The following is a 15,577-nucleotide window of genomic DNA, read 5'->3' as shown; positions in this document are numbered from 1 at the left end:
AAAACAATTTTTGTTCTTAACAGTATTTGCATGGGACATGTCATAATACAAATTGCATGTTATGTAGTAAAGTGTTTTTTTTTCAGTTATTGTATGGGATATACTAAAGTAAACAAGTGCCATTTTTTCTTTTATAGTTATAATAAATGTAGAACAAAACAGGAAAACAGTGCTTAAACCACACAAAGTGCATCAAACAATAACCAAATAAAAAGCACTGTAGAGGAACCAGGCTCAACTATGGATAATCCAAAATAAACTTTAATATAAAAAAAATGCTTAACTAAATCACAGCATTTTCATTTCACATACTTCATCAGATGTAACACACTAAACAGATGTGGGGTTTATATACTCCGTATTCAATAACCCATCATGTTAATAGATAATTAAAAACAATTAAACGTCAATGAATAGTCATACCAACACAGAATAAGTAAATAGCTATATCAGCAATAAATAGAAAACTAAAAATAAAACCATATATTAAATAATTGACTATTACTATATCAGTCTTAAATAACCTATTAGCATAATGTATATGATAAATACTTAAACATAAAACAATCATTAAAAACGCATCTAAAAACATTTCTAAAAATAATATATATTGCACTATCCTAAAGCATCATCTATTGTCCTAAAAGCAACATTACAACTAACCCAATCAAACACACAAAGAGATCCGAAAAATTCAAACAAATTCATCAAAAATAAATGTATATTAAATGTAAAAACATGTAAACAATATGTGTGTGTGTGTGTGTGTGTGTATATATATATATATATATATATATATATATATATATATATATATATATATTATAAGAAAAGGGGTGAAAAGGAATAAAAAACACACTTCAGATACACACTCAATATTTATATATAAATGAATGAATTAGCATAGCCCAGCTACTCTTAGTTTTAAAATAGGTGCTAAAACATTTTTATTAAGCCCTGGCGCTCTCTTGGCATTCATTGTAAAGTCTGTGTAATACATTTTTCTCATTCTTAGTTTTCACATCATACAGGTGTTTGTAAAGTCTCCTTTTTACATTTACACTCAGTCTTTCCTATATAAAAAGCCTCACAGTTCTTACACAGAGCAATATAAATCACCTGGATGCTATTACAGTTAGTATGAGTTCTACCTGTTATAAATTTGCCCCACCCTTAATATACACTGACTCACTGTGTAATGTATGGGGGCATTGAGCACAAGTACCACATTTAAAAGTTCCCATTTTCTTGTTATTTAGCTTATTCATTTATTCCTATTCTGATCCAATAAACCCTTAATACTTAACCCCTTCCTAAAAATAAATTTAAGGGGCATCTTAGAAATAGCATCCAAGTATGAAAAGCTAACAAACCTTTTCCATTCTGTACTAATATTTGTAATATTAGTATCATTAAAATCTGTTATAAAAGCCCCCTTATATTTGACCTCATCATCCTTCTTATGATTAAGAACCGCCCTATTCCAATCAATTTTGTGTCCAAGTGTGCTTTTTTTCTTTCCTAAAAGCAGGGAAAATCTATCCTTCCTTCCTACCTTGACTTCTTCAATAACTTCTACAATTAACTTCAGGGGACATTTTCTCTCCATAAACATCTCCTTTAATTTATCACACTCCTTAAGGAAATCATCCAAAGTCATTCTACATATCCTCACATACTGACCGTTAACTATACTTCTCTTGTGCTTATAAGGGTTAGCACTAGTATAATATAGATATGCGACTGAAAATGTATCCTTATGATACATAGTAGATTTGAACCTTCTCATTTCATTCAACTTATGAATCGTAACATCTACATAATTAATTTTGTTATATGTAATACTATATGTACATTTTTAAAAATCAGTAGAATTATTAATATAAGTAATAAATTGTTGCAATGTTTCCTCTGTATACATCCAGAAGATACATATAACATCCAGGTATTGTTTATATAACTTCCAAGAATACACATCAGTAGAATTAAAGACAGAGTTTTGTTCCCACATAGACAAAATAATATTTGCATATGTGGAGCACAACATACCCCCATAGCAACCCCACTATCTTGTCAAAAAAATTCCCCTTCAAAGTATATAAAATTGTTTCTCAGGACTAATTCCAGCAGTTCCAGACAAGTTCTAAATTCATCTTGGGTTAATCCACTTTTTTCCACTAGTGCCTTCTCAAACCATTCCAGGCCCGTATTATGGGGTATTCCTGTAAATAAATCTACTATATCTATGGTGGCAAAAGCTTACCTTGAAAATAATGAAACTCACCTTAGCGTTATTCATAAGGTCAAGGGTAAAGGTGCAAAAAGGCAAAATTGTGATCGAAAATTCTGTCATCTCTGAAACGACACATAGCTTGTGTTGTCAATTTTGAGCATTGCTGTTTTCAGTTGGATCGCACTACAGTGGGGATCAGGAAAATTACCCTCTTCCTCACTGTAGTGCAATCTTGGAGTTAGAATATATAATTAGCAGGGGGTGTGGGGGGTGCAGGGGGGCTTGCCACTCTGCAAACCCGTATAAATGTGCATGCCTTGACAACACTGTTTTTTTTTTCGGATGGTGAGAAGTCCAGTAACTGTCAAATGTCGATTCTTGCCTTAGGAATGAATCGACATTCTGAGCAGTCAGCTTGATGGTTTCTACTGTTCCGGTTTAGGAATGTGAACATTCGTGGTTAGGGCTTTCATTATTTTGATAGTAAACTGGTGACAAATATAACCTCATCAGTAAGTAAATCAGATGTAATGTTTTTTAAGAAGTCCCAAGAATAAGTCAGTATATTTTCATCTTCCATCCATAATTTTTTTAATTTTGAAATCCACAAATTTAGCTAACAGGAAAGTTTTAGACCCATTGTCTGCCACTATTGGCCTAAGAGGAGGGTCTGACATATGTCTTGAGTTTTAGGTATATCAAATGTCAAAGGTACTATAGTTTCTCCATTTGCAAATATTTATAAGTGTCAATCTATCATTCTGTTATCAAATATGTCTTTTATGGCAAAGTCAATTTTCTTTTAAGCCACATTAATCTAATTTATAGAGACCCTGGTGTACTTTTATCACATAAAATATCAATCATCTTAGCCTCATATGCGATGGTATCCATTAACACTGTTCCCCCTCCTTTGTCTGGTTTTGTAACTCTCAAATACTTATTTTTCTTAAGCTCTTCTAACAAATTATTCTCTTCTACAGGGAGGCTGGAACAAAATTTATAACCTTGGATACCTCTCCTTAATTCTCTTTCCACCAATGTCTCAAAATTCCTTAACTAAGGATACAGAGGAGGTTTATAAGTACTTTTCTGAGGGCTCCCCCTTGTCCTATAACACAATCTTGTGCAGGGAACATCAATTCAAGATTCTTTTTATTTATAAATAATTTAAGGTCAGTTAAGATCTTACTAATATCACAATTCCTTTTAGGGATAAATTTAAAATCCTTATAGAAAAGCTTAAAATATATTTTGTTAATATGTATAGTACTATAGCTGAATATACTATAGTTACCATAGGTGTACGTAAAATTATCCCTTAAAATGTCTTGCTCATTATCATTCAAAACCTCCCCCTCTCTGGTATCCTCCCCCTGTTATAATTGTAAAAATGGGGGGTTCTTGTCTTTGAGTCATTCTAATATCCAAAGTGGGAGAAATGCTAATGGGTCCTGTATATTGAAATGAGAATTTGATTCATTGGTCTCCATATAATTCTCATTGTCTCCCATCCCCCATATACTTCTCTCCTCTACCATGTTCATAGCTTTTCTGCTATCCTTCATGAAAATTTCTAGGCCATCTAGGTTTGGGGAAGCTCCTGTTTTCTTCATATTCCACCGTATCATGAACAAGCTTCTTATATTTTCCAATCGCTAAGAAGTTAACCCTATCATCTATTTTAGTCCTAATATTAACATATTGAGCCCTTCTTCCTCTACTGTGTACAACAATTCACTGGTAATACATTTATTAATAACTTCAGTTTGTGCATATAAGACTTCCATATCCTTTTCATTTTGTTTTATAATAGCCCACATAATATCTAAACCACAAGTATCAAAAAATGTTATCAGCGCTTTATGGAACTCAGAACCTTCTACCACATTATTTGGATACTTATACACAGTAAGCATTTTAGGGACAATGTCCCTGTTAATACATTCCTTCAAATAAAAATTGTTTAACCCCAGAGTTTTATGTTTTAACATACAGTCTTGCAGTTTTTGTAATATTGTTATTATATGAATTTGAGTTTGAAATATTATCTTGGCATGGCTCAGTTCTACTGAATGAAAACTTTTTAGTAAGCCAAGCACCTAAAATATTCTCATCATCCTGTTTATTAGCATTATTAATAGTAAAAGAAATGATTATAGTTACCTTGTCTAACTGTCTGTTAATAAATATAGGCATTACAATCTAAAAGAAGAATGGCTGGAAAAAAGCATGTTTAAGTTAATATGCTGTAATCTTCAGTTGTTTGTGGTGGGGGATGGGATGCAAAAGTGCACAAATTATATAATACATGTAGAGCTCCTTTTGCATTAATCTAATCTAGTAAACATTTTTTTGCATAAGCAAGTAAATAAGAGGACACTGAATGTAATGAAACATTTTCTTTTGGTAAATGTTCAGTGTAAGTTGAGATGTTTGCAGAGCTGTAAATTTGGTACTTGTGTTTCTATGGAGATAAGCTGATTATAGGGGCATGCAACAAAATCCACAACACTTTTTTTAAGGCTAAACGTTAATGTTTTCTGAAAGCATATAAGTTATTTTCATATCTGGGAGAGGAATAAAGATAAGACAAGAACAGAGAGCAATTAGTGGAAGTTGAAGCACAGGCTGTAACATACATGTTAGCATGGATAAGCTTAATGTTAGGTTAAGTTATGTCTGCCTGTGTATGCAGCTGTTGATTTGGGACAATACTTCCTATCAGGAGGGTTAAACTTCATTATTTGAAGATGTACATAGTTTTATGTGTTTGTTTTAAGTGAACAGCTTATGGGGTTGTTCTGTTTTTTTGTTTGTTTTGTTTTGTTTTGTTCAAGGGTTTTCATTAAAACAAAAAGTCTTGTAAAATGTGACATAGGTTCAAATGGAGATCGCAAAAACAGCTGAATGCGAGACCAACCTGCCAAATATTACTGGGTGCACATAATGCAGAAGCTGGAAAGAGACATTTAAAAAAACTGTCACATACAATAGAGGTGGGATAATAACTTCTCATCATAAAGACTATTATTTTGGAACATTAATTCACACATAGAGACAAAAAGATAAGAGTATGTTATCTGATTCTATTTTGAGTTTAGTTAAGGAAATAACTTTAGTGCACCTGAACTGCCTTCATTGCACTATTTAATACACAATTGAATAAAGATGTAAGCTGTTTATGTATTTCTAGCCAGATGGTGATTAGCTATTTAGAGCTTGTGGCCTCACTCTCTGCTAAGCTCTTTATCTGTGCCTTATCAACATATGGACCAGCCTGTTTCAGCTTAATACCCTTGTTAGCTTAACATTCTTATGTTGGTTGTCTGCTACTCTTAATAAGTTGAATTGTTCTTTGTGTTTTTAATTGACTGGATAGCCTGTGCCTTTACCCTGAGTATGATAAGACTGTTTTGTACTCACTACTTTTTTTTTCTCTCTCTCCAATGTTCCTAACTTTTTAACCCACTTTCCTGCATTTATTACCTTACAAAGTACGTGCCTGGTGAATAAGGACCCTTATAAGCTATACCAGCAACCTCATCCTAAAACATAAGAACCTATCCATCCTAATCCAGAACCCTGGTATCAAATGAAGCTGTAAAGTACGTGTTGCAGAACCTAGTAGTAAAACTGGCATTGTACCATAACAGACTGTATGTCTATTTAAACATGCTATCTAGCCAGGATACCCAGCAGCCATACCTCTCTCTACCCCCTTACAAACAAACCTTTTCTCCTTGTTTAGCTACCCCTAATGGTTCTCAGTCTACTCTAATTGTCTTTTAAATATCCTCTACCTCCAGCATCTGCTGCAATATACTTTTTGCCCACTAGGTGGCACCCTCAGCTAGGCTTGTTTTATACACCTCTATCCCTTCCTCTCTTATAATATTACGTTACATTTATCTCAGCTGTTTAACTCTATTCTGATATTCCCTACTCCATCTACTAAACCTCTCTGTAATTCTATCCAGCTGCTCTCCACACTATCACTTCCAGTCTTTCTCATCCTACAATTACCTTTCTTTCCAGAAAGCACATCAGAAGCTCACTGATTGTTCTTTCTGATATTACTTTTCTGTACTTGTCTCTTCCCGCTACATTCTCCCTGTGGGCTCACTCTGCTCCCCTACCCTACCCCCAATTCCCACCCACCCCCAGTGGTCCTAAACTTATACTTCCTAATCACATCCCCTCTCCACATCCTGCCAATCCATTATTCCAACCAATCTAGACAACATAACCACACCCCTCTTTGACCTACCCATTCACAAGTTCCCTCTACTCAGAATAATTTACCGTATCCTAATATCTTCTACCTAACCATTCGCAAGTTCCCTCTAATTAAAGAATCAACCATATCCAATATCTCTTTATAGTGTTTTATCCTAGTCTCACCTCCTTTATAATTTTCTTAATTAAATTTAGCAAAATGCCAACAGCAACTAAAACTACCCTAACTAAACTAATACTCATAGCCACACTCATACCTGTCCTCACCACAGCCTATCTCCTTACCTCCTTTGAAAAACTGAATTATCAGTTCAACTATTCTCCAAAACAAACAGACATACAAACTTCTACTCTCACCTATATTCATATAAATATCACATCCATACCCTCCTACCTGCTAGCCAAGTACCATAGACTCACACATATTAAATACAATAATCTTATGGTAAGGAAAGTGAAATATCAATTTGGCTACATACATAATCCTGTACTAAGAGTACAGAAACTCTCCTTAAAAGATGGTGACATCCATCCTAACCCTGGCCCAGCCAGTGTTTCCACAAATAAATCTCATAACCCCTATCCATCAACTCCAGTTACCCATACTAGACTCCCCAACTCATTCCTAATAGGACATCTCAATATCTGCAGTGTTAATAACAAAGTTGCCCATCTCCATGCCCTCTTAGATGTTCACTCCTTTGACATCTTATGTCTGACAGAAACTTGGTTAAAACCTGTAACTAAAGATAATGAAATCATCCCTCCAGGATATAATATATTGAGACAAGACTGAATAAAATGAAAGGGTGGCGGGGTAGCAATTCTATTTAAAGATGGCCTTCAGATCACCTCTTTACCTTACAACCCACCTCAGGATAGTAATGCAGTAGTACTTATCTCCAGATTTCAACTCAACCGAGTAAATTCTTATATATCATTTGCATCTACCTTCCTCCTGGTAATAATAGCAATACAATATAGAATATCCTAAGCTGGGTGTCCTCTACTTTCCCACAAGAAACAATAATACTAGGGGACTTTAATACTGACTGGAAATGTGTCAATACTGAAAACCCTACTTCCCATATTAATCTTCATGGCTTTAGTCAATCACCTCCACAACCAGAATAGACAAACCTAACAAAAAAGAGAGCACCTTAGACTGGATTCTTACTAACAAACATCATGAAACATATAAGGTAGGAACTTTACCTGAGATGTAAGTGATCACGCATTGATTTACATTATGAGGCAATGAATTATATTTCCAACTTCCCCACATATAGGATTTCACAGTCCAACAAACACTTTAACCCAGTACTATTCCAAAGTGAACTTAGTGCTTGTGACTGGAACCCTCTAAAAGCACACACCTAAACATTCAATTAGAATGAGGTCCAAACCAGCCCCTTGGCTCTCAAAAAAATCAGACAAAAAATTCTACTCAGAAACAAATCTTGGACTAAGTGGAGAGCTACCAAAAATATCTTAGAGCAACAAACTTTTAGACAACTGAAAAATAGTACAAAAAAAAGCTATATTCACAAACAAAAAGAACTTCTATTGTAAACTACAACAAACCCACCAATATAATCCACAAAAGTTCTGGGCAAGTATCAACAGACTCCTTCATCCAGGGCACTCCAGTACACCAACACCTATAGGGGCTAATCATAACACCCCCTATCAAACTGCTAATGTCTTTAATACCTTTTTCACAGAGACTATACAATCTCTAGCCAGTCAGCTATCCCCAGATAACTCAAGCCTTCCTACCTCCATTCCTAGCTCTCTCCCAACATTCCAACTACAACCCATCTCTACCACCTTCATCTACAAACTTATCCAAAAACTTAAGCCTTGTACTCCTTCTGCTGACCTCTTACCATCTGAATACCTGCAAAAAGCAGCCAAAGCAGTAATCTATCCTATATCCATCCTTATAAACAGAACCATTAATGAGGGAACCATCCCAGACATCTGTAAAATCTCCCACATTATCTCCCTACACAAAGGTGGTAACTCAAATGAATATTCTAACTACTGGCCTATAGCCCTTCTATAACCCTTAGCAAAAATTATGGAAAAATGTATTCACCGTCAGCTATTAGACCATCTAATGCAACACAACATACTAGCTAACTGCCGACATGGCTTTAGGCCATTCCACAGTACCACTACTGCCATCTTATCCTTTACCGACTCCATTAATAGAAACCATAATAAAAACATTCTCTCATCAGCACTCTTCATTGATCTCTCAAAAGCTTTCGATATGGTAAACCACACTCTGCTTATAAATATTCTCAAATCACTTTCTCTTGACACTCAGGCTGTTCAATGGTTCAAGTTCTACCTCAGCAATAGGCAACAGGCAGTGCTCTGGGAGAACAATCTATCATCCCACCTGTCAGTCACCCTTGGAGTCCCTCAGGGCTCCATTCTAGGACCTCTCCTTTTCTCACTTTTCATCAATGACCTATACTTAGCAATCCCTCAAGCTACCTGTATAAAATATGCAGATGACTCTACGCTCATCTGTTCAGCCAACTCCTCAGCAGAACTGCAATCTCTGACTCAAAAGGTATTTAATACAGTAGAGACATGGTTCTTGAAATGTTGCCTCCTCTTGAATACCAAAAAAAACTAAGCTCCTACTCTTTACACCTACCAGTAAATCCTCCCCTATGGATTTCTCAGTCATATCAAATAACGGCACCCTCATATCCCCCAACTCTACCACCAAACTTTTAGGAATTGCAATAGACAATAACCTCAATTTTGATAGCCATATAAACAACACTATAAAAAACAGTAAACAGAAAAATGGGCTGTCTGCACATAATCAAATCCTTCCTAACTCCAACAGCTAGAACCACTATCGCCCACTCCCATTTAATCTCCACTCTTATTTACACTTCACCCACATATACTAACCTAAAAAAAATAATCTTCTTAAATTAGCTAACTCCTACAATAACATTGCCAGATTTGCCACTGGGAATCCCTTTAGAACCCACCACTGTCAGAATCTAAAGCAGCTAGGTTGGCTTGAACTACAAAACCAGCTGCAATTTTCCCAACTCACCATTGCCCATATTATATCAACCTAACAACACTCCTATATTCGCTAACCTCATAATTCCCTACAAAAATCTAAATTCCCCTATGCTCTTCTAGCTAGCATAAACAAGTCCAACAACTTGGCAGGGGATTCTCTGTTTTCTAACACTGCTGGGAAAAACTGGAACCTTCTACCTAGTGAACTAACTTTACTTCCTTCCCTAGCCCTTTTTAAACAAAAGCTCAAAAGGCACCTCAAAACACATTGGTTATGCCCCTGCAGCAACCCTGATTAATCCTCTGCTTTTACTGCTTTTACCTCTATATTCCCACTTTTTGTTTACTAAAACTATGCTGCTTACTCCCTCTGTAACCAAATTAACTTACTTTGTCAATATATATTTTTTTAATGTACCGTAAATTATCTCATGTATCATATTGTAAAATGACTTGTCTTATCCTGTATGACAATATCTTAATGTAATGCTCTTCATTGTGTTATTACTACTTACTATCTACTTCTTTGTGTCCTTTATTTGCTTAGTGTTAAGACTGTTTCTCTGAGCTTTTCTCCCCAAGCCTCTACTGAAAAATGGACATATATCCAATTAGACTAGCCCAGTTAACAAATGTAAAATAAATAAATAAATAAAGTATTGAATTATATTAAGAAAAGCAGAGGGCAAACAGCAATGTTACAGGAGACCCATTTGGAAAGAAGTGAGCATGTGAATTTGATGAAGAAAGGATTTCAGTATGGATATTTAGCAGAATATCAGGGAAAAAAAGGGTAGTACTTAACACTGATTGTTAAAGGAACTCCAATATTGATAGAAGAAGGAAAAATAGTAATGATAGATTTGTGGTAGAAAGGGATTAATGGCAAGGGAGGAGGAGGATTATACTGGCGTGTAAGTGTGTTCCACCTAAAACTGCTATTATAGAGCTTAAGAAAATTTGGAGAGAAATAATCATTTTCAGCAGGGGATATTACTTATAGGTGGAGACTGGAACTTGATTTGCAACAGTGCGGATGTGTCTGGGGGACATAGAAGGGAAATTATAACAAAAGAAGGAAGATTTCTGAAGACATTTATGAAAACATTTGGTATGGAAAACATAAACTCGGTAGTAGGAACTGGGAGAGAATTTTCATATTATTTCCCAAGGTATAATAACTGGGCTGGACTAGACAGAAATTATGTTTCACAGGAAGATGTGCACTTAATTGAAAGCTTCGACACACATCCAATACCTTTTTTAGCGCATGCGCCAATAACCACTAAGATAAAAATGCAGGGTAATGAAGTAAAAATGAGATGCTGGTGCTTCTCCAGCTACCTGTTAAAAATAGAGGAATTTAAGGAATGGGTAGTGGAAATTATTTGACAGTTATTAGGGAAGATAGAAATTTCTTGAGAAATTATTGTTAGTGAGTAGGATAATATGAAAGTGTAGTTTACAAACAGAGTAAAATAAAAGAAAAAGATATATGGATAAGCAGTAGCAAGAATTATTTAGAGGGGCTAACAAAGGTTAAAGTATTACAGAATTGGAGTAATGTCACAGAACAAGAACAGGTGCAACTGCATTGTGCTGAACAGAAATTAAGAGCATTATCTGGATAATATGCATGAGTTTAGAAAGATTGCTGCTAAGCAACTGTTTTTTGATAATAACTCCAGACCACAAAACCTCTTAGTGCAATGACTTAGGTAATATAAAGTAGAAAGGGTTGTTGCCAGACTTAGGGAACCAATAATACCAAAAATAACCAGAGCTCCTGTAGAAGTATTACAGACATTTTGGAAATTTTATGAACATTTGTATAAATCAGAGTAATGTGGAAATCAAGAAAAAGCACAAATAGAAATATTTATGTAAGCCTTAAGTATGCCAAAGTTGGAGGTAGATGAGGCTCAACAAATAACAGTAAAAGATAGGAGGAAGTGAGATTAAAACATTGATGCATAATCAATCTGCAGGAAATTCTCCAGGAACAGGAGGAAAGAAAATGAGAAAGATCTGGAAGTTTTGTTTATCAGTATTTTAAATGGAGTAGAAGCACCAATATCCTGGAAGAAATATGTGGTGGCTGTAATACCTAAAGACAGTAAAGACCCATCAGACTTCAAATAGGCTTTTTTCAGTTTTAAACCATAATTACAAAGTGTTTGTCTATAATAGCTAAGAGAATAGCAAATGTGTTGCCAACATTGAAAGATATGGATCTTTGTGTTTTTGTGGCGGGGAGGAAAACATTTTACATCATTAACAGAGGGGGAGTGTCCATATTCATCAAGGACACCCACACCTCCAGGTTAGTGGCAACACATGAAGCATCGGAGACCATCCAGGTGCTACTAACCATAGGCAAAACTGCTATACAACTGGTAGCATGTTACAGACCACCCTCCCAATCTCAGGAACCCCATTCAGCCTTCCTGAAGACATTGGAGGATATGAATGTCTCACCAAATACCATCATATTGGGAGACTTCAACTACCCTAACATAGACTAGGTGCATTATTCTAGCCCTAACACCCTAGCCCAAAGGTTCCTGGAATTCATTAACTCGAATGCAATGGAACAGCTAGTCACCTCTCCCACAAGGGGAGAAAATATACTAGACCTGATCATCACAAACATGGGGACAAAATGCTCCACACCGGAAGTATACCCCTCACTAGTGAGATCTGACCACAAACTAATCACCCTGGATATTCGTATCCCACCTCCACCCCCAGCACAAAAGACTACAGTGAGAAACTTCTCAAAGGCCGACTTTACACCTCTCAAGACTGAGATGGTATCCTTTAAGCCCCGTGGGCCAGAGGAAACCACATCCCACAATGCTGAATCCTTCACAAATGCTTTCTACAGACATCTCCAAGAATGCATGGATCATGCAATCCCAAATAAAACCAAGACCCTCTCCACCAAGGGCAGGCGTCCTGTCTGGTGGACCCCAGCCATAAACAAACTGTATAACAAAAGAAGGAAGCTACTGCAAGACAGAGCAAAATCCCATAAAGGGAAGGCATCTCTGACCAGCACTAGCAAAAAACTACGTTCACTCATAAAAACATCCAAGGCCAACTTTGAGAGAAAAATCGCTAAGGACACTAAAGATAACCATAAGGCCTTCTTCAGCTATGTTAGAAACATGGGCGGAAACCCTCAGATATGCTCAGAGTTAGTTCATAACGACAAAAAATACACTGAACCCACAGATATTGCCAACATACTGGCAGACAGGTTCAGTGCAAACTTCTCCCCTCCCTCACCCCCAAAAGAAGAAATAGTTATCCCAGCTGAATGTAACCTCCCTGTCATCTCAGATGTCCAGGTGAGAGCCACTCTCAGCAAAGCTAAAAACACAGCATCTATGGGACCTGACGGTATCCCGGGTTGCGTGCTACGTAATCTCCAAGAGGAGCTAAACCTGCACATAAAAATGCTGTTTAACCTGAGTCTTACTACAGGATATGTACCTGAACACTGGCGTACAGCAACAGTGGTCCCACTCCACAAAGGAGGCTCCTCTACAGACCCTGGAAACTACCGCCCCATAAGCTTAACCAGCCTTGTCTGCAAAGCTATGGAAAGAATCATTATGGAACTCATAAACAGAGACATCAGGGACCTACAGACATGTGATCCTACCAGTTCAGCTTTGTAAAGGGCAGATCCTGCCTTTTGAACCTGGTTGACTTTTTTGAAACAGTCACTAGAGCCATTGATGAGGGCAAAGCAGTCCATACAGCCTACCTGGACTTGGCTAAAGCCTTCGACACAATACCCCACTCAGGCATCATAGACAAGCTCAACAGCTTAAATGTAAACCCATATGTCACAAGATGGGTTGCAAACTGGCTAAAGGACAGAACCCATAAAGTCAAAATCGCTGGAGCTATGTCGGACTCAAAGCCAGTCACAAGTGGTGTCCCACAGGGCTCTGTCCTGGGACCCCTATTGTTCGGCATTTATTTCTCAGATGTGAAAGCAAACACGGGAGGGTTGTGGCTGACAAAGTTCGCAGATGACTGCAAACTAGGCGCCATAGTCGATACATCAGCTGACACATGCATCCTACAGAAAGGCCTTACTGAGACGGACAACTGGTGCCGAAGTCATGGCCTTAAACTAAATGTCAAAAAATGTATAGTCATCCCCTTTGGGAAAAACAAAGTACCCACAAATTATCACATAGGCAGTAACCCACTGAGTACAGAAAAAGTAATCAGAGACCTGGGGACCCAAGTTGACAGTGACCTTTCATTCGACACCCACGTTGCCAAAGTGGTTAGAAAGACCTTCTACCTTGCCCACCTTATCACGAAGGGATTCACATCCAGATCAAAGGAGGTCATTGTACCCCTATACTCCTCCCTTATCAGGCCCATGATTGAGTACAATGCCCCATTTGGTATGTACCTCACCCGGCACCTGCAGCAGCTGGAGAGACCCCAAAAGTACCTCACCAAGAGGATCAAGGGTCTCCAACATATGTCATATGCTGCCAGACTAAAGAAACTCCAGCTCTATTCAGTAGCATACCGCCTACTCAGAGGTGATCTATGCCTGACGTACAAGGCCATGTCCAATCAGGAATTGATGGACATGCTCCATCTCAAAAAATCCAAATCCATCAGAACCACGAGAGCTAAAGATCTAAACCTCAGCACAAATATGAATAGGACATGCTGGAGGGACAGATTCATAACTCAGAGGCTTCCCACACTCTGGAACAGGATCCCAGTTCATGTTAGGCAGAGCCCCTCACTGACCCTCTTCAAGAGAAAACTTGACGAGTGGATGGGAGATCGTAGGTTTACCCCGGGGGTCATCTCTGTGTCACTACTTGACAGAGGCACAGTAAACTAAATCTATACTTTTGTACCATTACATGGGGTGGCGAAAGCCACATACACTATGGCTAGGCTTATAAATGCCCTAGGGCAGATAGCCTAGTACTAAACTATGAGGTTGGGAGGGTGGCCTAATGGTTAAGGTGTTTGCCTTACAAACACAAGGTGCAGGGTTTGAGTCTCACAAGGGATAATTGGCTAGGCTTAAAATGGCCTGCAAAGGCAGTTAGCTTAGTAGTAATCTATGAACCTATGAACCTAAACCATGAAAGAGAACAATGATGATCCAAAGGGAAGCAGAATGTAAGAAAATACCTATGCCGTTGGCAGGTCTTGATGCAGAGAAAGTATTTGTCAGAGTAAGCTGGGATTTTATGAGTAGGGCAATGAAAGCTTTTGCATTCCATGATAGAATAATGTTAGTTAGGAGGATATATGAGGGATAGGAGGCAAAAACTGAAGTGAGAGTGTTCCTTTCTGATAAGTTTTGTCTGAGTAGAGGAACCATGCAGGGGTATCCTCTTTCCACTCTGTTATTTGCATTACATTTGGAGCCATTGGCAGACAGGATAAGGGACTCAGAAGTTCAAGGATATGGTTGGTGTGGTGGTAAAGAAAAGTTGGCTTTGTGTGCAGATATTAATTTGTACCTGATAAAATCAGAAAGACATCTCAGTATTATGGTACATTCTGAGACAGTTTCAGTTTTTTTCTGTATATAAAATTGATGCAGCCGAAACAAAGGATATATCTGTAAACTATATACCCACACATGAATTGGTTCAGCAATACTCATATTTATGGGGACATGATAAAATGAAGTATTTAGGAGTTCAGGTATATAAGGATTCTGTTATAGCAGCTAAGGATATGTGGGAGGAGACTAAACAAAAGAAAATACAAAAACTGAGAAACTGGAAGTTCTTGTTTATGGATATGCATAGCAAAATACAAGCAGTGAAAATGTTTTAGTCCTGTTAGTTTTATATACAAGTCAGGCATATTTTTATCAACCAAAGGAGAGGTTGTGGAAAGCAATTAATAAAGTGTTGAAGGATTTTATCTGGGAGGGGAAGAGGACAAGGGTCAAATGGGGTAAGCTGACCCTTCCAATAAAACAAAGTGGTTTAGGATTACTTGATTTGAAGGGATAGTTTAGAGCTACAG

This window comes from Protopterus annectens, chromosome 1.part1, assembly GCF_019279795.1.
Source record: "Protopterus annectens isolate FY-2018-M chromosome 1.part1, PAN1.0, whole genome shotgun sequence".
Lineage (NCBI taxonomy): Eukaryota > Metazoa > Chordata > Ceratodontiformes > Protopteridae > Protopterus > Protopterus annectens.
The sequence above is the reverse complement of the archived record's forward strand: the minus strand, read 5'-3'. Positions refer to the sequence as shown.